General features: G+C 41.3%; 1 protein-coding gene and 1 pseudogene across 4 annotated transcripts in view; both read left to right on the plus strand.

The window, feature by feature from the left end:
- ARHGAP44 (Rho GTPase activating protein 44) overlaps nucleotides 1-27,878 on the plus strand; it is a 192,789-nt gene that overhangs the window by 27,124 nt on the left and 137,787 nt on the right. The window lies entirely within an intron of this gene.
- On the plus strand, nucleotides 3,190-3,439 carry LOC112817177 (small ribosomal subunit protein eS27-like; annotated as a pseudogene).

Genomic DNA, 27,878 nt, shown 5'->3' on the forward strand with positions numbered 1-27,878 from the left:
CATGTCCCCGGTCTCCGGCCGCTCTCCGTGCTCACCCGGCCTGTGACCGAGCCTTTCTGTCTCTGGCACCCGACCCCGTGTGGAGTCTCCAAACCCAGCAGATCCCTGTGGTGCGCTCCCGCGCTGCTCCTCCCAGGGGAGGAAGGGGAGTCTCCCCGGATCTGCCGCTTGTTGGGTCCCTGCTGGAGGAGCAGTGGCCCGACTGGGCCGCGGATCACAGTTTATGGCCACCCCGAGCTGAGAGCCCGTGCCTCGGCTCCGTCTCTGCCGCCGGCTTCCCCGCTCCGATCCCTGGGAGCTCTGCCGCACTCAGGCACCCCCGGTCTTTCTGTGACCCCGAGGGCCCTGAGACCACAGTGTCCCGCGAGGGTTCCACCCCCTGCTTAGCCACTGGAGCGACGTCCCTCCACGGAGCCGACTTCTAAAAGGTCCGATTTTGTGCTCCGCGGCTCTAGCACTTGCCAGAAGCGGCTGACGGAGGCCCCTACCCCGCCGTCTATCCTCCCGAATATCGCCTCGGATTCACTTCTCCGCACGTCCTACCTTCCAGAAAGTGGTCGCTTTTCTGTTCAGAGAGTTGTTACTGTTCTTATCTTCGGTCTCCTGTTGAGTTCGTAGGTGTTCAGAATGGTTTGATCCCTATTCAGCTGAATTCCTGAGACCAGATGAAATCCAGGTCTCCTACTCCTCTGCTGTCTTGCTCCGCCCCTACTTTCCACAAATCTTAAAGTGGTAAATATTCTGAATCACAGTTAACCATGAGGATCCGATTGTTGTTAGAAAGCCATTCAACTTCCTTCCCCACCCCACCCACCCCCACTGCATTGGAAACCCTGGTTGTATTTCCAACAAAACCCCTCCCATCTGGCCTTACTCCGCATCTCCTGGTTTTACAGAAAAGTGAGGATAAAGGACTCTGCTGCAGGTTGTTCTTTGATTTTAAGAAGATTGTTGTCCTGCCTGTCTTGATTGTCCCCAGTCTCCTTGGATTCTGTGGAGTATAACAGAGGAGGGAGGAGAAGCCGTGCTCCCTTAGTGGTTATCCTTGAGGCATTTAGAATGTGCCTGTTTTGTTTCCTTGCAGACATACCCCTCTTATATCTATTCTGTGAGAGAAATAAGCAGTTTCCCCTCCTATTCAATAAATGTTTATTGTTGTGTTCAATATTGAGAAAAATGCAGAAATAGTCCTGATGGGGTAGATTCATCTAGAAGGGTTAGCAAGAGAATGTAGCATGCAATCAAGAGGTGCTGAGTCAAAGGTCAGAAAGATTTGGAGTGGGAGAGTGGAATGATCATGAGGACAATGATAGATGTGTAAACTCAGTGCAGTGGGAGCCCCCTCGACTCCATTTTATAGGAGCACAGACCAGTCAAGAGAAGGTAAGAGATTTGCCCAAGTTTGGCACAGTAGAACCCATTTGAATCCAGGCACTGCCCAGTCCCGAACTGGCCATGGCCAGATACAAAGAACTCCAGAATGCTCTGAAATTCTCTTTCCTTTCCTTTTGTTGCTTGAGAAGTGTCGTGGAGGAGGTGCAACTTGAAAGGGAGCCTTTGAGAGTAGTTCAGAGTTAAATAGGAAGAAGAGCAGACAGTCCGTAGGAAGGAGACCAAGCATGCACAGGTGGGAGTGGATGTTGTTTGCACAGTGAGTGGGAATAGGGGCACTCTGTAGAAGGGAGTGTGTGTTGTGGAGTTTGGTGGAAAGTCAGGTGCTGGGGGAGACTGGCGTTAGGGAGCCATGGAAACGTAGCCCAGGCATTGAGAATGTGGTCTGACAGGCAATGAGGAGTTACTGCAGGCCCTTGAAAAGCAGAAGTGGGGTTTCTAGGTACAGTTGCCTTTGGAACAGCATGTTAGCCGCTGTGTATGGGTAGATTGAAAAGGGGCAGCCTAGAATGTAGGCGGCCTGCAAAGAGAGTAGAAGGCAAATCTGGCTGAGCCTCTGGATTTTTAGGCAGATTTGGGCAGCTAGGTAATGGTTTTCTTTGTCACTGTACCTCTTTGATTCATCCTAAGCTGTGCATTTGAGCAAGGAACACAGCCTTCTCCAACTGAAAAGGTATAAAAGTAACCATACAGCCCTTAGCGAAAACTGCTGCATACGCATTTAGGCTAAAAAAGGAGTAAGTTGTAATGAGTAGAATGTGATGAGGGATTATATTAGGGTAGCAATGGTACATATCTATCCTTGCCATTCTAAGAATAAATAAGTCATAAAAAGTTCCTAAATATGATGAAAAGCTAGGAAAATTGGAAAGAAACTTTATAATTATTTTCAGGTATGACTCTGTGGAAACCCCCAAAACCCTGAAAAATAAATAATAATAAGAGTTTATCAGGGTTACCCCATTCAGAAGAAAGGAGTGAATATATTAGATGCAGTAGATTTCAGATCAAGGAAAATTTCGGGGATACAAAAAGACAATACATAATGATAAAAAAGTTCCATTCATCAAAGAAGACCTAATAAACCTAAATGTGTATGCACCCTGAGAATAGAGGTTCAAAATACATGCAGAAAGAAGTGATAGAGCTGAAAGGAGTTCCACCGTTCTACATGGGAACTTCAATACACCACTCTCAGTTGTTGATAAAATTAGTAGACAGCAAATTAACAAGAATATAGAAGAACCAAATAACACTACAAAGGAACTGGATCTGATTGACATTTGTAGAACACTCCACCCAGTAACAAGAGAATGTATTTTCTTTAAGTAAACTCCAAGCCCAGCATAGAACCCAATGCAGGGCTTAAACTTACAACCCTGAGATCATGACCTGAGCTGAGATCAAGAGTCGGACACTCAACCAACTGAGCCACCCAGGTGCCCCAAGAATGCATATTCTTTTCAAGTGCCCCTGAGACACTCAAGTTTGACCATACCTGGGTCGTAAAATAAATCTTAAAACATTTGAAATCATATGAAGTACGATTGAATTCAAGTAGAAACCAGTAACAGATAACTAAAAAATCCCGATGTTAAATGATACATTTCATTTCTAAATAATCCAGAAACCAAAGAGGAGATTTCATGGAAAATTTAAAAATACTTTGAATGAATATGAAAACAACACATCAAAATTTGTGGGATTCCCCTAAACTTAGAGGGACATTAATAGCCTTAAATGCTTATATTACAAGAACAGTCACTTTCCGGTGGTGACGACTTCCCCCACGGAAACATGCCCCTCATGAAGGACCTCCTGTACCCATCCCTGGAAGAGAAGAGAAAGCACAAGAAGAAGTGCCTGATGTAGAGCCCCAACTCCTAGTTCATGGATGTGAAATGCCTGGGATGATACAAAGTCACCACCATCTTTAGCCACACACAAATGATAGTTTTGTGTTTGCTGCTCCACTGTCCTCTGCCAGCCCACAGGAGGAAAAGCAAGGCTTACAGAAGGATGCTCCTTCAGATGAAAGCAGCACTAAAAGCACCATGAATCAACATGAGTGGGAAACTATCCCAATAAACAGATTTTGGATACAAAAAAAAAAAAAAAAGAAAGAAAGAAAAGAAGAACAGTCTCTAATCAATAATCTAAGCTTTTACCTTAAGAAAATAGAAAAAATATAAAATAAAACCAAATTAAACAGAAAGACGTGATAAAGAATAAAGAGATGATTGGTAATCAATGAAATAGCAAAGTAATAGAGAGGATAAATGAAGCTGAAAGGTGATGTTCTGAAAAGATCAATACAGTTGATCTAACAAAACCAAGTAGGGAAAAAAATAAGACAGAGATGACCACTATCAGGAATAAAAGAGGATATCACTACAGACTCGACAAGTCATTAAAAGGATTAAAAAATACTACAGACAACTCTGCACATAACTTGCACAACTTAAACTGTACTTATTCTTTGAAAGCCACAGACTACCAAAATTCACCAAAGAGACAGATAACTGGAATAGTCTTACATCTATAAAGAAATTGAATTCCTTCCAAAAACAAAACTGCAGGTCCAGATGGTTTCACTGGTGAATTCTACAAAATATTTAAAGAAATAACATCAGTTCTACACAATTTTGTTCAGAAAATAGAAGAGAACACTCCCTGCCTAGTTTGTGAAGGACACAGTATTACCCTGATAACAAAACCAGGCATAGACATTACAAGAAAACCACAGACCACAGCCCTCATGAATGTAAATGCAAAAATCCTCAAAATATCAGCAAATCAAATGCAGCAATATATAAAAAGAATAATACACTTGGTCATAACCAAGTAGGGTTTATCTCAGGAATATGTGATTGGTCCAAATTCACAAATCAATGTAACCTCCCATATTAAATGACAGAAGAAAAAACAAATACTCATATCAACTGGTACAGCAAAAGCATATGACCAAAAAAAAAAAAAAGACAAAAGTAAAATCTATTCATGATTAAATATCTTCTCAAACTAGAAATATTAGGAACTCAAATTGTATGTAAAATAAAATACTGAGGAATCTATGACAAAGCTCCTAGAACTCGTAAGTGAAATTATCAAAGTCTCAAGTTGCAAAATGAACTTAAAAAAAGTCAGTTGTATTTTTATATACTTGCAGTGAACAATTGGAAGTAAGATTTAGAAAACAAACTTTAGATAAATCTAGTAAAACATATGCAGGATCTGTATACTGAAAACTATAAAACAGTGATGAAAGAAATTAAAGATCTAAATAAATAGGGAGACAGATTGTATTCAAGATTACAAGACTCAATTTAGTTATGATGTCAGTTCTCCCTTGTATTGATCTGTAGGTTTAATGCAATTTCAATAAAAATTTCAGCAAGATATTTTTGTAGATACAATCTAACTAAAATTTTCATGGAAGGGCAAAGGAACTAGAGTATTGAAAACAATTTTGAAAAAGAAGAATATCATTGGAGGGATCACACTACCCAATTTTAATAATTACTGTGAAGCTACTGTAATCATCATCTAAGGTATTGATGAAGACATATACACTTAGATCAGTTGAACAGAAGAGAGAATCCAGAAAAAGACTCACACAAATTTGGTCAGTTGATTTTGGGCAAAGACGCAGAGATAGTTTGATGGAGAAATTATTGTCTTTTCAACAAATGGTGTTGGAACAATTAGACCTCACATAAATCATGTAGCATGTCCTGTTTTGTGTCTGGCTTCTCTCAATGTATTACTTTTGATATTCATCCATGTTGTATGTGTCTTCCTCTTTAGTATTCCCCTTGCTCAACCATTGCCATAATTTATTATTCACCTACTGGTGGACATTTGGATTATTTCCAGTTTTAGGCTTTTCTCAAAAAATATGCTCTGAACATTCTTATATATTTTTGTGAACATATGCTTTTGTTTCTTTGGATACATACCCACGAGTATGAATGTTGGTCAATTTTTAAAAAACTGTCAAACATTTTTCCAAAGTGTTTGTATCACTTTACACCCACCAGTTATGTATGAGTCCACTTACTCTCTTACCTGTATCAATACTTGGTATTGCCAGTCCTTTGGATTTTTATCACTTACTGGGTGTGTAGTGATATCTCATTTGGGTTTATTTTGCATTTCACTAACAAGAAAAGATGTCAAAACCTTTTCCTGAGCTTATTCGGCATTCAGATACCTTCTCGTGTGAAATGCCTGCATAATCTTTTGCCCATACTTAAATTCTGTATCTCTTCATTATTGATTTGTAGATGTTCTTTATATATTTTGGATAGAAATCTTTTGTATTAATAACATTATGCCAGCTATTGTTTGTTTTTCCTACTTTCTTAATGTCTTTTGATGGATGGAAGTTTTAAATTTTGACAAAATACACATTATCATTTTTTCTTGTAGGGTTAGTAGTTTTTGTATCCTGTTGAAGAAATCATTGCCTATCCCATAGAAGAAAATATTCTTTATTTTCTTGCTAATTATTGTACCTTTCATAGGTCTATAACCCACCTTAAATAAGTATCTGAGTGTGTTTTAACATAGGGGTCAATTTTATCTTTTTTTCTGGATGGATCCCCAATTTCCCTAGCCCCATGTATTGAAAAGTCCATCCTTTCCTCATTGTATTACACTTAATCTCTCTGCCACAAGTCAATGGACAGTATATGCGGGTCTGTTTCTGGACTGTTTCTGTTGCATTTTACCCATCTTTTACATGTTTTAAATCTTTTGTTAACTACTCAATATTTTATAACACATTTAAAAACTTCCACTAAAAAAAAAAAGAAAAAAGTTACTAGTTATGGAGGGTGAAAACTGTTTCATTAAGACTTACCTTCGGGGCGCCTGGGTGGCTCAGTTGGTTAAGCGACTGCCTTCGGCTCAGGTCATGATCTTGGGGTCCTGGGATTGAGCCCCGCATCAGGCTCCCTGCCCAGCGGGGAGCCTGCTTCTCCCTCTCCCACTCCCCCTGTTTGTGTTCCCTCTCTTGCTGTGTCTCTCTCTGTCAAATAAATAAATAAAATCTTAAAAAAAAAGACTTACCTTCACATTATGACCTGGGGAATGGATTATTAAACTATTATTGACTCTTTACTGTGTGTCTGGCACTATCATGAGAACACAAAAATGAGTAAGAGGGCAAAACTATAAAACTACCAGAAGATAACAAGAGAAAACCTGAATGACCTTAGGTATGGCATGACTATTTTTTTTAAAGATTTTTATTTATTTATTTTTATTTTATTATGTTAATCACCACACATTACATCATTAGTTTTTGATGTAGTGTTCCATCATTCATTGTTTGTGTATAATACCCAGTGCTCCATTCAGTACGTGCCCTCTTTAATACCCATCACCAGGCTAACCCATCCCCCCACATCCCTCCCCTATAGAACCCTCAGTTTGTTTCTCAGAGTCCATCATCTCTCATGGTTCATCTCCCTCTCCGATTTCCCTCCCTTCATTTTTCCTCTCCTGCTATCTTTTTTTTTTTTTTTAACATATAATGTATTATTTGTTTCAGAGGTACAGGTCTGTGATTCAGCAGTCGTACACAATTCACAGCGCTCACCATAGCACATACCCTCCCCAATGTCTATCACTCAGCCACCCCATCCCTCCCACCCCCTACCACTCCAGCAACCCTCAGTTTATTTCCTGAGATTAATAATTCCTCATATCGGTGAGCTCATATGATACATGTCTTTCTCTGATTGACTTATTTCGCTCAGCATAACACCCTCCAGTTCCATCCACATCGTTGCAAATGGCAAGATTTCATTACCCTTTTGATGGCTGCATAATATTCCATTGTGTGTGTGTGTGTGTGTGTGTGTGTGTGTGTGTGTGTGTGTGTGTGTGTATACACACGCATACCACATCTTCTTTATCCATTCATCTGTTGATGGACATCTTGGCTCTTTCCATAGTTTGGCTATTGTGGACATTGCTGCTATACACATTGGGGTGCACATACCCCTTCGGATCCCTACATTTGTATCGTTGGGGTAAATACCCAGTAGTGCAATTGCTGGGGTCATATGGTAGCTCTATTTTCAACTGTTTGAGGAACCTCCATAGTGTTTTCCAGAGTGGCTGCTTTAATTTATTTACTAGAGAGAGAGAACCCATGCGCAAGTGGGGGGGTGGGGGGAGAGAGAGCATCTCAAGCTGACTCTTCACTGAGCACAGAGCCCAATGCTGTGCTCAATCTCATGACCCTGAGATCATGACCGGAGCTGAAATCAAGAGTTGGATGCTTAACTGACTGAGCCACCCAGGCACCCCCTGACTATTTAGATATAAAACTGAAGACATGATCCATGAAAGAAATAACTGATAAGCTGGACTTTATGAAAATTAAATTTTCTGCTCTGCAGAAGTTCTCTTGACAGTATGAAATGTCTATAATCTTTTGTGCATACTTAGATTCTGTGACTCTTCATTATTGATTTGTAGGGGTTATTTATATATTCTGGAAGAAGTCCTTTTTTACATTATTAAGAATGCATTCTGCTAGTTGTTTGCTTTTTCCACTTTCTTAATGTCTTTTGATGGACAGAAGCTTTTAATTTTGACAAAATGAAAGTTACCATTTTTATTATCTTAACAATGTCAAGAGAACAAGAAGAAGAACCACAGACTGGGAGAAAATATTTGCAAAAGACGCATTTGATAAAGGACTGTTATCCAAGATATATAAAGAACTGTTAAAACTCAACAATAGAGAAAACAACCCCGTGAAATAATGGGACCAAAGATCTTAACAGACACCTCACCAAAGTAGATATATAGATGGCAAATGAGCATATGAAAAGATTCTTCATGTCACAGGTTATTAGGGAAATGGGAATTAAACAATAGTGAGATACCACTACATACCTGTTAGAATAGTCAAAAAGAGAAAGAAGCCAATCTGGAAAGGCTACATATTATGGTTCCAACTATCTGATATTCCGGAAAAGGTAAAACTATGGAGGCAGTAAAAAGATCAGTGGTTGCTAGGTATTTGGAGGAGGAGGAGGAGGGATGAATAGGCAGAGCACAGAGTGTTTTTTTTTTTTTTTTTTAGTTTTTTTAATACTTTTTTATTATGTTAATCACCATACATGACATCATTAGTTTTTGATGTCGTGTTCCATGATTCATTGTTTGTGCATAACACCCAGTGCTCCACGCAGAACGTGCCCTCCTTAATACCCATCACCAGGCTAACCCATCCCCCCACCCCCCTCCCCTCTAGAACCCTCAGTTTGTTTTTCAGAGTCCATCGTCTCTAATGGTTCGTCTCCCCCTCCGACTTACTCCCCTTCATTCTTCCCCTCCTAAGGCAGTGAAAGAACACTGTATGTTACTATGATGATGGATACATGTCATCATCGAGTTGGGCCTTTGTCCAAACTCAGAATATACAATACCAAGAATGAATCTTAATGTAAACTATGGACTTTGGATGCTAATGATGCATCAGTGTAGGTTCATCAGCTGCAACAAATGTACCACTCTTTATTCATAACAACATCTGCTGCACTACACGGATAGATTTTGCTTTCTGTTTTCTTTCATCCACTTAACTCAGAATCTGCCTTGGTAAAATCTACAACTTAGTGTGATTCTCTAACATAGAGTACTGCTCTGTCTGGCAATCGCTCTTGACAATGGATAATCACCAACAGGTTGTTTCTTGGGAGGGCGTGATTGTCTTTGTGATAAAATGAATCTTCAGAGTCCCAGATTCCCTTAATACTTTTAATCAACTTGACCTTCAAACGCTCTTGAAGTACTTCCTATGACCTTTGTGCCTGCACCTAAGGAGATAAACCCTGCTGGAGGAAGTGGCTCCACGAGGCAGGTTGGTTCTGTGAGTTTACCACCCAACTCTGGTGGGCCCCCATTGGTGCCTCTGAATCCTACCATTTACCAGATCAATTTGTTCATTCTCCAAAACAATGGTATTCCTTTCTTTTTCCACTCCCCTCAAACTTCCGCCTTCCAACACTTTCTCTCACGGCCACCCTCACCTATTTTCTAGAGGAAATTGAAGCTCCATTAGATGGATGGGATAACCTCATTTTCCATTGGGAAGTCAAAGATCATCTAAATCTCCAAAGATTTCTCTCTGCCTAATGGAGGAGGTGTCCTCTTTTCTGTCTTTTTCCTATCCTTCAATCTCTGCTCTGGGTCATATCTCCTCCTGAACCTTTTCAGGCAAGCAAGTATCCCTTCTCTCTCCTGTATATTCAATTCCTCTTTCAACTAGTTGGTTCCACCAACACTTGAACATGTTTGGTCCCTTCTGTCTCAGCAACAAAACTTCCCTTGACCCTGTCCAACCCCCACTTACCTCTCCTCTCCAGATTTTTTGGAAAGACTTGTTTGTATTCAGTGTCTCCATTACTTTGCCTCACATTCACTCTGTATCCCACCTTATCTGGCTTCTGGCCTTGTTCCTTACCCACACCATTCTGCCTGAACTCAGTAAGGTACCAAAGAGGCAGCAGATTCCATATTGCTAAATTTCACGGGCATCTTTGAGTCTTTATTATTTTTTCAGCAGCAGTTGGTATTGTTGATCACTTTTTCTCGAAAGGCTTTTTTATCCTCCTTGGCTTCAGCGATACCATATTCTGCTGGGGCTCTTCCTGTTTTTCTGGCCATTCCTTATCTGTCTCCATTGCAGGAAATAATGGATTTCCTCATGGATCGTTCTATAATCTCTCCCTATGCAATTTCCTTCATGCCCTTGGCTTCGGTGATCATTCTGCGCAGATGACTCACACTTCTCATAGTCCTCTTTGAGCTGCAAATAGCAGATCCACAGGACTTTCTATGCCATGGAGAAGAGTTTGAATTTTGAGCAAAAAAGTAGTAGGATTTTACTGTCTTTTTAAAAAGATCAGTCGTCGTCTTGCTGTGTGCAGAATAAATAGAGGCAAGAGTGGAAGCAGGGAAACCTCTTACGAGGTTAATATCCAGAAAAGAAGTCATGGGGACATCTCCAGTGGAATATTCAGAGGTGTACCTCATACTCAACGTTTCCAAGGCTTATTTCATAATCTTCTACCTTCTTCCCTACTGTAGTGTCTGCAATCACCATCTGTCCAGTTGGACTGGTCAGATACCTTGACCCCACCTGTCTTAGTAGTTGGGGCTACTGTAATAAAATAGCATAGACTGGGTGGCTTATAAACAACAGAAATTTATTTCTTAGAGTTCTGGAGGCTGCAAACCCAAGACCGAGATACTAGCCTGGTCAGGTTCCGGTGAGCACCCTCTTCCTGGGTCACAGGTGGCACCATTTTGCTATGTCCACACATGGTGGGGCTAAGGATCTCTTTGGAACCTCTTTTTATAAGAACATTAATCTCATTCATGAAGACTCCACCCTCATGACCCAAGCACCTCCCAGAGGCTCCACCTCCTAATACTATCACCTTTGAGACTTAGGATTTCAACATAGGAATTTTGCAGGGACACAGGCATTCAAACCATCATACCACCTCTTCCTTCCAATTCGCCGTCATGTACTCTGGTCTCTTCTCACTGTTTCTTATACAGTAGCTTTTTTTTTTTTTTTAAAGATTTTATTTTATTTATTTGACAGAGAGAGATAGTGAGAGAGGGAACACAGCAGGGGGAGTGGAAGAGGGAGAAGCAGGCTTCCCGCTGAGCAGGGAGCCCGACGCGGGACTCGATCCCAGGACCCCGGGATCATGACCTGAGGCGAAGGCAGACGCTTAACGACTGAGCCACCCAGGCACCCCTCTTATACAGTAGCTTTAATAGTCTTCAAAATGCAGATCTGATGTCATCCCCAGGCTATTATTACTATTATTTTTTTAGTGCTGTTTACATCACTCTGAAGGTAATGACTAAAAGCTTTACAATGTCCATATAAGGTTCTTCACAGTCTGGTCTTGATGTACCTCTGAAACCTCCTTTCCTTCCTTCCTCCTTTTGCTTCTGCACTTTTCTGCCTTCTGCTTGCCCTGCTCTCTGTCCCCCGATCCCTGTTGTCAATGCATCTGCTATTGTTCTAGAATCTTGGCTGAAATATCATTTTTGGTGAAGATTTCCCATGGTGTTTGACCCTAGTTCTTTTAGGCTTCTCTTAGTTCCCAAATATATACTCATTTATAGAGTAATTTGATTACTATCTTTTTATGACATTAAGGATTGTTTTCATCAGAGTTCTCCGGAGAAACAGAACCAATAGGATGTATGCATGTAGACAAGAGAGAGATTTATTTTAAGGAATTGGCACATGTGATGGTGGGATCTGGCAAGTCTGAAATCTGTAGGGCAGGCTGGCAGGCTGGAGACACAAGGGATAGTTGATATTGCAGTCTTGAGTCTGAAGGCAGTCTGGAGGCAGAATTCATTCTTCCTCAGGGGACCTCAGTCTTTGCTCTAAAGACCTTCGACTGATTGGAGGAGGCTCACCCACATTATGGAGGGTGCTGTAGGCTGAATGTTTGTGTTCTCCCAAAATTCATGCGTTAAGACCTATTCCCCCGTGTGTTGGTATTTGGAGGTGGAACCATTGGGAGGTGATAGGAGATGAGGGTGGAGCGATCATAATGGGATTATTGCTCTTATAAAAGAGACCCCAGAGAGATTCCTGTCCTCTTCTAGAACATGAGGACACAGTAAAAAGACAGCATCTGTGAACCAGGAAGTGGGCCCTCACCAGACATGGAATCTGCTGACACCTTGATCATGGACTTCTAGCCTCCAGAACTGTGAGAAATAAATTTCTCTTGTTTGTAGGGCCATCTAGTCTATAGTATTATGTTATAGCAGCCCACATGGACCAAGACAGAGCATAATCTGCTTTACTTAAAGTCTACTAATTTAAATGTTATTCACATCTAAAAAATACCTTCAACACCTCAGCTGGCGTTTGACCCAAAACTGGATACCATTGCCTAGCCAAGTTGACACATAAAATTAACCATCACAGGGACCATGTCTGTCTTAGCCCAACATTGTATGATCAGTAGAAGGCTCTCAGTAAATATTGATTGAATGGGTTTGGGAGTGTTGGATTTCTAGATTTTTCTACCTGTAGCCAACACCAGTGGGGGTAATGCATTTCATAGCTGCATGCACTATTCTTCAGAGTCATTCCTTGCATTCATTCTAAAATATCTTTCTGCTAAACACTTTTTTGATACAAGAAATATCTCTAATTTTTGACAAATTTGCTTCTTTGTAATTCATGTAGTCCCTCTTAGCTTGTTACTTTTTTTTAAAAAGGATTTATTTATTTGAGAGAGAGCAGGCATAAGCATGCAAGGGGAGAGGCAAAGGGAGAGGGAGAGAATCCTCAAGCAGACTCCCCACTGAGTGCAGAGCCTGATGTCGGACTCAATCCCATGACCCTAAGTTCATGACCTGAGCTGAAATCAAGAGTCAGATGCTTAACGGACTGAGTCACCCAGGCACCCTTCTTAGCTTGTTTCTTTACAGATTTTCTTAAGGAGTCTCATAAGGAAGCTTTATCAGCCATTTGACTTAACCATTTGATTTACTCTTCTCTGGTCTTCCTCTTTGTGTCTTTTTCCTGTTTTCTTGGGTGTAGTAACCAGAGCCAACTTTGCCCCTATGTAACTGGACCATGACTTTATTTGAGGAGATAATTGCATTTTTGTTTCCCAATGCACTTCGATTTTATTGGCCATTTTGGCTACAGAAGCACATTGTGCTGAATTTTCTGTTTCCAAAACCTAACTTATTCTGGCCCTGTCTCCAGAGTTTTCTATTTCTGTCATTGGTGCCAGACAGTGAGACAAGAATGCTTGGAGTCATCCTTGACTTTTCCACCCCCACCGTTCCCATTCAATTACAAGATTTTCTTGGTTCTTTCTTGAAAATTTGGTCCCTCAAAATTGATCCTTTTATTTTTCCATTTCTTCCAACAAGCCTTCATGAGCTCATGCATAATAATAGATCTATTATTGGTTGTTTCTACCACTATATTCTCCCATCCCAACTTCAGCCTGCTGTAGCCAGCAATGCCAGGTGAATCTTCTTAAGTATTAGCTTGAGTAGACTTTCTTCTCCCAACTCCTGACACTCAGTCACACACTTTATTTCCTTGCTTTATTGGGCCTTTAATGCAGAGGGTTATGTTCATCTAACTTTTTAGATCATGGCATATATCATTATTTAATCCCCTTTTGGCGCTTTCTCCATAGAGTTTGAATGTATTGTCTTTAGTCTCTGTATATTCTCATAAGCTGTGTCTTGTCATTTAGGGTATTTACATGAATTGTACTCTAGGTCTCATTTCGTTTTATATATGTCACCACTTTTCAGATCTGTCCATGGTACAGCGTGGACATACTCTCCAGTGCTTATGATTGCAGCTTTTCTTTTATTCACATCACTCCTTGTACTTATTAGAGTTTAGTACTTTTCTATGTAGAGACCTAATATATTGGTTAATTTCTATATATTTCATGGTTTATATCATTCTTGTGATTGACATATTATTAGGGTATATTTTATAGTTGGGTTTTGCTGCAGTAATGAGATTGATGTTTTATAGATTATCCTATGTCAGCAACCTTGATGGAGTCTCTTATCGCATAGTTGGCTGTGTACGAACTTAATATTACACCGAACTGTATGGTGTTACTGATATTTGACCATTTTTGCCTACAGCATTACAAAAACTAATTTCAAATGGTTCAACCTAAAAATGATTATATTTTTTATTTTTAAATTTAAATTTTTCAAAAATGATATTATTTGGAGATAATGATAGTTTTTTTCTCTCGTTTTATACCTTGTATTTCTTTTCTCTCTCTAGATGTTTTAGAAGTTTTAGACCATGTTAAATAGCGCTGCTAGTGAGTACTGTGGAGCTTTCCTGTTTAACTATATTTGTCCTAGGCTTTTGGTTCATGTGTAGATACTCTTATCTAAAGTTTAAGAAGTTCCTTCTTTTCCTAGTTTGCAATGAAATATTTTCATTTAAAAAAAAACAAAAATCTCAAATAGATACTGAATTATGTGGTCTTTATCCATTGAGATAGTCCTATAATTTTTCTCCTTATATATACGTGTAGTTCATGAAATTGACAGATGATTTTTAGGTTGAATCATCTTGGCATTACTGGGATAAAGACTAATTATATATTTTCAAAATATGCCATTGCATTTGTCTAGTTAATATTTTATTTTGGGTTTTTATCTTACATTCATAAGGAAACTGGTCTCTAACTCTATTTTCTTATAATCCTTTTGTGGCTTAGAAATCAAGTTTGCAAGGGGTGCCTGGGTGGCTCGGTCGTGAAGTGTCTGCCTTTGGCTCAGGTCACGATCACAGCGCGGTAGCAAGGAGCCTGCTTCTCCCTCTGCCTGCCGCTCCGCCTGCTTGTGTTCCCTTTCTTGCTGTCAAATAAATAAATAAAATCTTAAAAAAAGAAATCAAGTTTGCAAAGTAGTCTCATTAAAGAAGTTTGGCAACTTTCATATCTATTTTCTGGAACAGTGTGAATAAAGTAGGTATTAATTGTTCCATCAAGGGGCGAGCTCACCTAAAATCTTTTGGGCCTTGGAGTCTGTCAGCCATAAAAATAAATAGTTTAGGGGCGCCTGGGTGGCTCAGTCGGTTAAGCATCTGCCTTCGGCTCAGGTCATGATCCCAGCGTCCTGGGATCGAGCCCCACATCGGGCTCCCTCTCCGCGGGAAGCCTGCTTCTCCCTCTCCCACTCCCCCTGCTTGTGTCCCCTCCCTCGCTGTGTCTCTCTCTGTCAAATAAATAAATCTTTTAAAAAATAAATAAATAGTTTATTTGGGGATAGCAGAGGAATTACAATGGGGGACATGCAGATACTATGGCGAATCATCCTGGAGTGTAGACAACAAAGGAGGAGCCTTCTTTTAGCGAGGAAAGAAGGTTAGGGGAGAGACTGTTGGAATAAGTCCACTGGGGTAAAGGGAGAGTTGAGGGCTCTGGCGACTTCTCATTGGCTGGGTCGCGGTGGTTCTCATTGGCTGGATTGTGGTGATTCTCTTTGGCTGGGTCCCCCTGATTCTTATTGGCTGGGTCATGGTGATTCTCATTGGCTGGGTCCTGGTGGTTCTCATTGGCTGGGTCCTGGTGGTTCTCATTGGCTGGGTCCTGATGGTTCTCATTGGCTGGATCCTGGTGGTTCTCATTGGCTGGGTTGTTGCTGGGCAAGGAGGAACTCTTCCTTCCCCCTCCAGGGTAGTAAGGTGAGCTGCTTCCTGTGTGGGAAAGGATTCCTCCTCCTGGGGTCTGTGAACAGTAGCACGTGGTAGTGGTGAGGAGAGCTTTCCCTTCAGGGCTTTCTGACTCCATTTTAGATGAGGTCTCCTTTTTTCATTTTCACAGGTCCAAACTACCTGTTTAACCTAACCTTGACTGTGTTCTTCTATCTAATAAAGGTGGCGCATTGTTCCTGTTTCTTTCTCAGCACGTTTCCTCTTGCTGTCCTTGACCTAGTGACTCCGTTTCCCTCTATCTCACCCTCATCCTCCAAGGACCAGAGTACCTCTCAAATCATTCTTGAGCATCACCCTCCAGCAGCCCTCCTATTTTTAGTTTCCTATAGCATTTACTGTCTGTTTCATTCTTTGACCCTTAGCATTAGCTCCTTGCATAATTATTTATCCCCAGGTATTTAAGTGTCTAGGAGCCCTCCATGGCCCTCTCCTATAAACCTGAATTTTAAGCCTCAAACAGAGTGCTGGGAGTTTATTATAAGCTCTCATTGTTAATGGTGATCGTTTGATTATATCACACTCACCTTTGGTCACACTGGCCTTTTCTTTGTTATAATCATGGCAAACGTATTTTCACCTTAAGGCTTTTGCACTGTATTTTTTTTTTTTTCTCCTTGGAATATTCTTCTGCATCCTACCTGCTAGCATTTTTGTTACCTTTAGTAAATCTTTGTTCACATGTTACTTTCTTGGCGTAGCCCATCTTGAGCACCCTATTTGAAACTGCAATCTTCTGTCTCAGCACTCACAGTCCTCCCTACATATCCTACTGTATTTCCCCCCCTTTATTTTCCCCCACTTTTTTCTCCCACTCTATTTTTCCTACTCACTGTACATGTAAACTTTTTTTTCTGCCCCCTACTATAATGTAAGGTCCTCAGAGACAGAAATTTTGGTGTTTTGTCCAGTGATATATTTTGTGTTGAAAAGAATAACGTAGGGGCGCCTGGGTGGCTCAGTCAGTTAAGCGTCTGTCTTTGGCTCAGGTCATGAACCTGGGGTCCTGGGATCCAATCCGGTGTTGGGCTCCCTACTCGGGGGAGTCTGCTTCTCCCTCTTTCTCTGTCCCTCCCCCTTCTCATGCTTGCTCTCTCTTTCTCAAATAAAAATCTTTAAAAAAATTTAAAAGAGTAATATAGTTGGCACTCAGTAAATAATAGAATGCACCAATAAAATACACCAGCTTTCGATTAAGAACTTGCCCTGCAATTTAGGCTTCCTACCACTGTGTGGCAGCAAAGAGCTACTGCCTACAGAAGCCCTGGGGGCTTGGGATTGCAAGGAGAGTGGTCTTTTCTTAAATATTTAATCCAATGCTTTCCTTCTTTGCCTAAAAAATCTATGGGTCTTTTTGCTCTGATTGCTTAAAGTCTCTTAGGCGGAGGAACCGATTTCTTGTCTTTAGATATTTTGCTGGTAGGATCATCCTATATGCTCTCTGATGCTAGTGACAGGAGGGGCGCTTCCCTGTTCAACCCTGGTTCTCTGCTATTCTGGGCTCAGCCTCTCAGGTGTGTCCCTTTTAGATTCATTGGGGAGGGGTGGGGGGAGCGGGGGAGGACTGATTTTCTCAGACTGTCAAATCTTCGCTTTTCAGATTGCTTGAAGTCTAATGCCTCATGTTTCTTGTTATCAGGGATTTTTTTCCCCGCCCCCCAGTCTGTGTTGTCTTCCTTTATGCTGTTACTGGGAGGCATTAGGAAGATGTGATCAGATTGGCTTGTAGGTCCACTCTCCCCACTCCTTACCTTGGCACACCTTGGGCAAGTCATTGAATCTCTGGAGGTTTTAGACTTCCCTTCTGTAAAATGTGGGAGTCAGATTCGGTGCCCTGTAAATTCTTTAACTTCAGCTTAAACAAACACAAATCTAGGAGATAATGTTAACTTTTTTTGTTTTGTTATGTTTTGAGAGGGAGCTATTCCAGACAGCTCTCATCTGGTGTTTTTGCTTAATTTACACACAGTGATTAGCCTGGATCCCTCAGCATCACTTAGCAACTGCCCACTTTCAGAATGTGGTTTGGTGAGGTGGTTTAAAGGAACATTATCCCATATATCTTAGCAGAGAGGTGAAGATAAAGCTGATTTCGTCTGGGGACACATGTTTCTTTAAATGTGTCACATTCCCCTGTCTTTAGTTTCTCGTTCACCTGCACCGTTTCAGTGAACCCTCCTGGAGGTTGATACCTGTTGATTTTCTTAAGAATTATTTATTGAGCGTTTACTGTATTCCAGACGTGACCCAGAATTCATGCCATCTCTTACTTCCTTTCATTCGCCAGCACCTCTTGTGAGGAATGGGGTGGCGTCTCCTTTTTCGGATTCTGGATAATATCTCAAAGTGGCACGGCTTCTGGACTAGTCCAGCAGCCAGAGCCTGGCTTCCTGCTTGCCTCCTGCTATTCCTTCTTCCTTTATGTACAAGTTACTTTATTTCCAAAATTTACTTTTACCAAAGTAAAGTGGTATGGACAGATTGTAATCAGTGACCTGAAAAACTAAACATATTTTTCCTCTTCCCAGATCATCTCGTATAAGACAGAGATTCAGTGTGACCCCAAGGAAAGAGAACATTCCAAAGAAACCCTTGTGGCTTCAGGGTCTAGTCCTTTGACAAGTTTAATTTAGAAAGGACCTATCAATTCAGGGGAAAACATTTTCAACTAGTATGTAAATGAGCAATGGTATTAATCAGTATGAGTTTTAGTTGAAAACCTAAAGCCCAGTTGAGTACAGATTTACTCAAGCCCTTAAGATCAAGAAAGGCATATGTGCGTGTGTAGGATCTTTTTGGCTGTGTTCAAACAAGATGAAGAATAAGAAGTATCCGCTTCTGAGCTTCATGAGAAAGAGTAGAAAAGATAAGCCAACTCCTTGGGATTGATGCTCTAGTTGGAGAAAACTAGACTTCTCTATTGGTCTTTGCGACTGTCTCCTGAAAAAAGTGATCTTCTGACTTAAAGGGGTAAAATGAGCTTTAGTATTTGGAGTGAAAGCCTCAGATTTTGTAAGAGAAGTTTACCTCGTTTTTGCCATTGTCACCTGGCCTGGTCCAGTTGCCAAACAATGGCTGATAAATTTTTCTTTAGATAATTAAAAAAAATTTTAAACCGTAAAACCTGTAATTCACCATCTTCTTTTTTTTTTTTTCTTTTTACAGTAGGCTCCACACCCAACATGGGGCTTGAACTCATGACCCTGAGATCATGAGTTGCATGCTCTACCGACTGAGCCAGCGAGGGGCCCCCACTTTAACCATTTTTAAGTCTATAGTTCAAGAGTGTTAAGTATACTGACGTGATTCTGCAAGAGATCTGCAGAATATTTTCATCCTGCAGAACTGGAACTCTTCCCATTAAACAGCTTTTCATTTCCCTCTCCCGCCCACCCTTGGTAACCGCCATTTACTTTCTGTCTGTGTGGATCTGATTAGCGGCACTTGTCTTACTGTGTTGGGCCTAGCGTTTCACTTAGCATAATGCCCTCAAAGTGCATCCATGTTGGAGCATGTGACAGAATTTCCCATTTTTTTTAAAGCCTGAATAATTGTTCATTTTCTGTATATGCCACGTTTTGTTTATCTGTTCATCCATTGATGGACATTTGGGTTGTTCCCACCTCTTGGCTGCCATGCACGATGCTGCTGTGAACACAGGTGGGCAAAAGTCTCATCAGGATCCTGGTTTCAAATTTTGGAAGGATACCCAGAAGCAGGAATGACTGGTAACTTTTAAGAACTTGCAGTTAAGGACAGGGATGCGGGAAGAAGCAGATTTGAACCAAGTCATGCTAGTCTTTTTTTTTTTTTTTCCTTCTAAAGAAAAAGGATAGATTTTTTAATGTTTAGTCGATGGGCATGCCTGACTCAAATCCCAAGCAAGATGCTCAGACAAATGAATGAGTGGACTTGTAGAAATTTAGAAAAGGAAGCAGTGGTCATTAAGAGCTAGCCTGAGAAGAGTAAGCATATGTTAGGAGAGGCTGATCTCATTTTTAAAAATACTCCAGCCACTAGGCCTATAGATGCAGGCAGATGGTAGAGCGGATGCATGTAGATGGTTTTGGCAAGAGGGGACAGTGACTCTGTTGATGATACGAGGAGATGCATGGGATGGTGGTCTCATTAGAATGGGTGGTAACTAGAAAAATACCTTATTGTATATAGTAAGGTGTGGGGGATGTGGCTTATGGTATGGTGCTGTGAGGACCCTGCCCTTTTGAAGGATGGCTTGAGTAAGTAATCAGGTTTATAATTTCATATCTGAAGATGATTAATATGCTCCATTCAGAACTCATCCTTTGACTTTTCCAGAATCCTCCTACTTTTACAGACTTTCCCACTTTTCTGTCAACTTAACGGCCACCTGCTTTTGGCACTTTTTTGTCATCTCTCTTTGTTCATTTTCTCATCATCATATCTGAATAATATTTTCTAAGAAAATTAACATTTTATTAGAAAAATAAGAAAACCATCCTTTTGTAAGAGTAATGCCCAGAGTTCTCTCAAGACATGGTGAGGTGTGTTTCTCTGGACAATATTAAGTCAGAGAAAAAGTAGGAAACACATTTATGTTTGTGTGGATAGGTTCATAGTCGTCTTAAAAATCCCTATGTGTTAGGTATCAAAAGGCTGAAAGAAAATACCTCCAAAAGTTAAGAAAAGGTGTGACTTTTTCAGATGCTGGTTTTTTCTTTGGCAGTTCCCTGTGTTTTCCAAGTGGTCGACTTTCTGTTGCATAGATTCGTCTTTGACTATCATGTGCTTCCTGCACCAGGAATCGTTGGTCTCCCTATTTTAGGGTGAATTAGCCAGGTGGAAACAGCAGATGTTGGTGAGGATGCAGGGAAAGGGGAACCCTCTTACACTATTGGTGGGGATGCAAGCTGGTGCAGCCACTTTGGAAAACAGTATGGCAGTTCCTGAAGAAGTTGAAAATAGAGCTGCCCTACGACCCAGCAATTGCACTACTAAGGATTTACCCCAAAGGTACAGATGTAGTGATCTGAAGGAGCATGTGCACCCCAATGTTTATAGCAGCAATGTCCACAATAGCCAAACTGTGGAAAGAGCCCAGATGTCCATCGACAGATGAATGGATAAAGAAGATGTGGTATATATACACAATGGAATATTACTCAGCCATCAAAAAGAATGAAATCTTGCCATTTGCAATGACCTGGTTGGAACTAGAGGGTATTATGCTAAACGAAATAAGTCAGTCAGAGAAAGACAGTTATCATATGATCTCACTCATGTGGAATTTAAGAAACAAAACAGAGGATCATAGGGGAAGGTAGGGAAAAATAAAGATGAAATCAGAAAAAAAAAAAAAGTGAATGAGTCCTCTGTATGGGGGTGGGGGTGTAGGAATTGGAAGTGAGGTAGCCTCATGAGGAAAATTCCTTCTGAATTGGAGGTTTTGGTGTAGGAGGACTTGGGAAACTTAGACCCCCAACCCTGCCCTTCCCATTCCGTTCCAGCTCAAACCTTTAAAACTAGTGTTTACATGTACCAGGCTCCTTACCTTATGTCATTTCCACCAAGCCCTCTTTGATTGTATTCTAGAAAATTCTACAGGTGGAGTGACAGCAAAAAGATCCACTACTTGGCTGTCTATGCAGTGGTTGACCAGCAGGATCATTAGTTAAAGATTGGCCATTTGTCACGGTCTGGCCCAGAGCATCTTATTTCTTCCCAGGGGCTCACCTTTATGAAGGTGGTCATCTTCCTGTCTCAAAATTGAGGACTCCTGGCATGCATCTGTGCAGCACATGCTTCTTGAGTGGTTCCTGGCCCTTGCCAGCAGTGCATCTTTGAGCCGGCCTGGTTTTCTCTTCAGTCACCTTCTTCTGGGTCCTTCCATACCACATCTTGTGAGCTTTATTAGTAGCAGTGAAGTCCAGTTTGCTCAACAAAATGGCGTGCAGTGGTGTAGTCCATTCTTTGACTTTAACTGATGAGACTTGGTCCCACCCACCTTTTGTTGCCATGCCTGACCTTGCCGAGAATTATTTATAGATTCTTGGCTGGATTATATTCCACCTCTGAGTCTTTCAAACCAGGTGAGCAGAAACCTGCAAAGATTTAGTAGAGGTATTTCACCAGTGACCCTAGGCTTAAAATAGTTTTTGGTTGTCGTTGTTAAAGAATGAAGAATTCAGTATTTTACATGAAAAGGGTATTATTTTTTGCTTTCTTTCTGGCTCTTCTTGGGTTTCCAGATTAGACCTCATCTTCACACAGCTCATTGTGTATTTCCAAATACAGTTAAGATGTTAACCCAGAAATAAAACAGGTCAAGTCCTCACACGTATAGGTAAATAATACACTTGTTTGATTTATCCTGTGACCTAGCTCAAAACTCACCTAAAAAGGGCAAGACATAACCACCATTTACACTCAAATGTTTATTTTCTTGCAAAAATTTTATTTTTCCCAAACAAAGAAATTTGAGGTCTTCCCTACTCCAGCTCTTCGTTGTGCTTTAGCAAAACACGTTCATTGTTTTTTACTGAAAGGCCAGCATAAATTTTGCCTTGTCATTTGCTGTGGGTGTAGTCATTAAAATGTGATCTCTTAATCACTTGTTTATGATTTAGATTTTCAATATCCAGATTGGTGTTTTTGCGTGTGTGTCATCAGAAAGTTTAATAATAAAATATTTTATTCTGTGTCTCAGTCTGATCTGTTTTAATGACCTGTCTTTTTGTGCAACCCCGTGCTGGTGCCCCTCACTCTTTCAGTCTAGAAGTGTGCCTGTGGGGAGGCTGTGTAAGCAGTTTATTGTGGCCCAAAGGCCCCAGGATTGTGTTCTCACCTTTGTCATATGGGCCCTGCCATGTCCTAGTTTTTACCTCATCTTCGATTTAAAAGGAGTGGCAAATTCGTTGCACAACCAATGACCCACAGACCTTTTGAAGGGCCTCTTGATGCTGGCCTAGGGAGCCAAGGTCAGAGAAGGCACTTCTGTTCGTCACTAGTTGATGACTCACCTCAACAATCCTTTGGTTGCTTTCTTTGATTCCCAGTTTCTTGTGGTATCCACTTGTGTCCCACACCATCTCTTCCTCTTCTGTGAGATAGGAACAAGCAGTGGGTGGCCTGGGAGAGCCAAGTAGGGTGAGCAAGAAGTGGTTCTGGGTTGGCTCGTGTGGGTCTTGGTGTGTGTGGGGGGGTCGATTAGGGATTCTGTTCAGGGCCCCCCTGCAAAGGGGACTCCGGGTTTCATGTGCCCCAGGTGCTACCCGTCAGGGAATATGGTTCACATCAGAGACGTAAACTAACCCCAGAAGGCACAGATAGTAAATCCTGGTTTCTTAGTGGAGTCATGGAGCTGCAGGAGAAGCCCCATCCTCATAAACCCACTGTTGCCCACCGTATACCCTGACCTTTATGCGGAAAGGGGTACCCTGACTTGACTGGACCCCTAAGCACTTCTTATTCTCATGGACTCTGACCCTGGCATCGTCCCCTCAATGTGGAGTGTGTGCGTGCACGTGCACGCGCTGGGTGTCCTGTGCTCTCTTCAGCAGCTGAGGTCCCTGTGAGCTGGCCAAGAGGCATGGTCACATCTGTGTGTTCATCCAGGGCCTGCTGCCCACCAGAGTTCTGGAAGCCCCCTCCAGGCAGAATTCTTCACACTGTGTAATCTTAAAATAGCTTACTTGAGGAAGGGGTGTCATTTCCACTTTGCATGGAGGCAAATCCTGAGCCACTGCTGTCTTGCTTGTATATAGGAAAGTGTGGCTTGGTGTAAGCATATTACGGAGGAAATTGACCTGGAGAGGGAGGGCCCAGAACTAGCAATGGGATTGCCAGTGACTTTTAGATTCTTCTTCAGAATGCGGTCTTTGCAAGGACACATTTGGGCTCTTTTCATGTCTACTACCTAGCTCGTGATGCTGGGCATACTGCTTAACCTCTCGGAGCTACAGCTTTGCATTTTTAAAGTGGGGACCACTGAGGCAGACTCACTTTTTTTAAAGGCATGAAGCTTATGTGATTTGGGGTGGGGGGAGCTTTCTTAACACAAGGTTTAAAAATTAGTTCTTTCGCCAAATAGCCAAATACAACTATGTAAACGCGTTGGAGAAAGAGCATCCCAGGTAAAGGGAATAGTGGGAACAAGGAAGTTTGAAACCACATAACCACTTCAGGGGAAAAGAAGTGAATCTGCATGGTCTCTGGAGTGAGAATACAGAGGGTGGTGCGGTGCAGCTGTGGCACTCGGCTTTGGCAGAACATGAGAGGCACATAGGGAGCTGCTGGTACCGATGCCCAGATCCCACCCCATAAAAACTTTGTTTTTTAAGAAGCCGCCCCCCCCACCCAAATCACATAAACTTCATGCCTTTAAAAAACATGAATCTGGGGCACCTGGGTGGCTCAGTCGTTAAGCGTCTGCCTTCGGCTCAGGTCATGATCCCAGCGTCCTGGGATGGAGCCGCACATCGGGCTCCCTGCTCCTCGGGAAGCCTGCTTCTCCCTTTCCCACTCCCCCTGCTTGTGTTTCCTCTCTCGCTGTCTCTCTCTTTCTCTCTCAAAAATAAATAAAATCTTAAAAACAAACAAAAAAAAGTCAATGTGCCTTAGGTCTCCATTTGAAAAATGAAAAGCTGAAGCTCAGAGAGATTAAGCAGTATGCCCAGGATCATATGAGCTTGGAGGTGCAGCCTGGCTCCTGGAGTTCTTAAAATTTCCCCAGGTGATTTGAATATGCTGCCAAGGTTGAGAACATGGACTGGTTCTGTGTTCATTGGTTCTCCAACCTCTGTGTCCAGAGTTTCTAATCAGTCGGTCTGGAGGAGGGGACCCAAAAAATTGCCTTCCTAACAAGTGTCCAGGTGCCGCTGACACTGCGGGGCTGGCATCACAGTTGGAGAACCACTGGCCTAGTTGATGTGTGTTGCACGTGATGCCAGCCAAACCTTGAATGTCCATCCCTGAGAACAGAAACACAGCAAGGCCATAGAACAAGTTTAGAAAAATAAGTAACTTATTAACAGCTGCTATTACAGATACTTAGGCTCCCTGCTCCCACCAACACACATACAGTTTAACTCAGTAGTTCATGGAAGCTCTCCTTTCAATGCAGCAAATGTTAATGGAGTATGTATTCTGTGTAAAGTATTGAGCTGATCCCTATAAATCCCTATGTATTGGGGAAAAAAATCCCCAGGTTCCCTATATATCGGGGAAAAAAATCCCCTAAGTTTCAGAGTGTCATAGAAACAGATCAAAGACAGGTTTCCTAGATTAAAAAAAAAAATCTATTTACAAAAATATATTTAAAAACAGATCAGTGAAAACTTTTGACCTTTCTAAACTCATTTTTTTCCACCCTGTTTTTAGGAATATGATCTAGGAAGAAGAGTGTTTTCTAGGGAAAATGTTTAGCTGGCAAATGGATCAATTTAAGGACACTGGAGAATGCAGACTTAGATCCACTTAGCTCGAAATTAAAATCTTTGCTTTTTAATTAGCTTTTTAAGTTGGGAAACAAATACATAAACATGGTGACTTCTTTGTAATAGCGCAAATTAAAAATGTAGCATTTCCCCAACTCTTTAACTCCCGGGTTCCCCTTCCTGGAGGCAACTACCCTTGACAGTACTTAGGATACTCAGTTTGCTATGCATGCATCTGTGTGTGAGTGTGTGTGTGTGTGTGTGTGTGTGTGTGTGTGTGTGTGTTTGTGTACCCTCCTCCCTTTTGAAAAACATATGGATACATGCTGTACATATTTGTGCTTCATACATACTTACATATATTAACCCATATGGATATGTTGTGCTTCTTTATGGTTGTGTAGTATTTCATTAGGCAGATATGTAACCGTGCATTTATCTAGTCCCCTATGGAAGAACACTTTTGAAACAAAATGATCTGAGACTGGAATCTGTCAAAGAAGTAGTAATGAAAATTATTTTTGCAGTGTTTCTGGTTACCTTGACAACCCGAGACATCTTCAAATGCCATGGCATCTCTCATAATGCCACTTTTGGAGCTGAGTATATGAGTAAAAGAGACAGGATTGGAATTAATGAAAAGACTAGGTCATAGAGTACTTGAAGTGATTTCAGCTGGGGAACAGTTTTATTACTTGTTTCCTTAGTACCTTTAACAAGGCAATTGAAATTAATTTTGACTGCATGTCAATCATAGTGTTGACTCATGCTACAAAGTAGTTTTCAGTGATCGCTCATTCAGGGGAAAACCTTTATGGTCCTGGAGTGGAGCTGAGTTTCCCATGACATTTTTAGGTTGTTTCAGGTTAACCCACCGGGCAACACAGTGCTGACAAAGTCCTCAGAAGTGGAACATGGTTAACTGTGCCTCAGGCCTTTCTGAATTATGTCTTTTAAAATCTGTCTTTAGCTTGGCATAATGCAGCAACAGTTTGATTGACCTAATTTGATACCTTAAGTTCTTGATGTGTATATCTCTGTATCTTTATGTAAAATAACACTTAGGGATAATAGTACAAACTGATTTGCTACCAAGTCTGTTTGGACACTCTAAAAAAAAATGCTAATAGATCGCAAGTGATTGGTAAATGGAGGAAAGCTGTCTCTCCAAAGTGGGAGTGGCATTGTTTCAAAGATAGTTTCCCCAGTATGTTAATATTTTCTTATACCAAGTAACTGGAGCTGAATACAAAAGAAACTAACACAGCTGAACACACCTAGGTAAAGAGGAATAAGCTACCGGTCATGATGCCCATTCATTGCCTCTGGTTGGGCTGGGGCAAGTGATTTGTCTTGGTGGAAGGGCTTGGGGGGGTAGTATTGTAGGGGAGAGGGTGTCTTCCTTGATCTTTGTGCATTTTGTTCTTCATAACAGTGAGCTAAATCCTTCCCTACTCCTTCCTTCACCTTGTTTTTTGTTATATTTTTTAAGATTTTATTTATTTTAGAGAGAGAGAGAGCATGGTGGGAGGTGGGTGATGGGGAGGAGCAGAGGGAGAGGGAGAGAGAATCTCAAGCAGACTCCCCGTTGAGCACAGAGCCCAACACGGGGCTTGATCTCATGACCTTGAGATCATGACCTGAGCCGAAATCAAGAGTTGAACACTTAACTGACCAAGCTACCCAGGCGCCCCTCACCTTGTTTTTTTTTGTTTGTTTGTTTGGTTTTTTTTTGTTTTTTTTTTAAGGTAAAGACCTAATTGAGCTGAATTTTTCAAAAAGAATAATTTGAGGTTTAGTAATGCTTTGCAACCCCGCTAGTGTCTTTTTTAGGGTTGCTGTTGCTTATGTTAATGCTCTGGTTGCAACATAATATATAGGCTTGCTCCAACCCCATTTTTCCTAGAACCATATTTTTCCTTTCAGTGTGCCTTGTTGCCTACTGATGAGTTTGCAGGGGAACACATATCACACTGCAGTCGGAGTATCTGTATCCTATAGCTATGAATAACGTTGAGGTGATCAAACGACCACACAGGTATCACTTAGAATGTGATCTCAAATAACGACAATTATCTGTCTGTTTCTTGTTATCTGCTACTTACAGGCCAGGATGAAATGGGGTATGTGGAATATAAGAATAGAGTGGAGAATGTGAAGACTCATTGCATGTTCTTTTGTGAAATGTAGCCTGGATATCTTTCTGTTGAATATGATATTATTAATAACTGAATCAAAGGGTAGAAGTACCACTCTTCAAATTTCCATCTCTCCTGGACTTCCTTTCTTGCCATATTTGGTGTAGATTTCCAGCCTTTGAAATGATTTGTTATTTCTGCATGGAAACTCTGTGTGCTGCCTCAGTCACGTTGTCAGCATCAACCCACTCATTTCTCACTTTTTATTAAATTTGTTGATTGGGTATGAAACATGAGTATCCTTCAAGTATTCCAGCTAATACATTTTGCCTGTAATTGATGCCAAAGCCAGCATTTTTTCTTCCCCCGTCAGAACCTTCTGGAAATTGGTTACCAAGTTCTCTGTAAATGTTCATTAAACCTATGCCAGGGCACTCCTCTGCCTCTGAAATCCCTGGTTTGCTTCACCATCTGTAGCAGATTCTAAGGTCCTTGAGGGCAGAGACCATTTCTTTTGGGCAGTATCCTATGTTCTTAGAAGGAACACAAAACTCGTTTCTTTATCAAATTTAATGTCGACTAGATTTTAGCATACAGATTCTAGCCCATAAAAGAATCTTTGCAATCTAGATGCAGAGATCATTA

The sequence above is a fragment of the Callorhinus ursinus genome, unplaced genomic scaffold (assembly GCF_003265705.2).
Source record: "Callorhinus ursinus isolate GAN/ISIS: 27379988/994484 unplaced genomic scaffold, GSC_fseal_2.0 scaffold43, whole genome shotgun sequence".
NCBI lineage: Eukaryota > Metazoa > Chordata > Mammalia > Carnivora > Otariidae > Callorhinus > Callorhinus ursinus.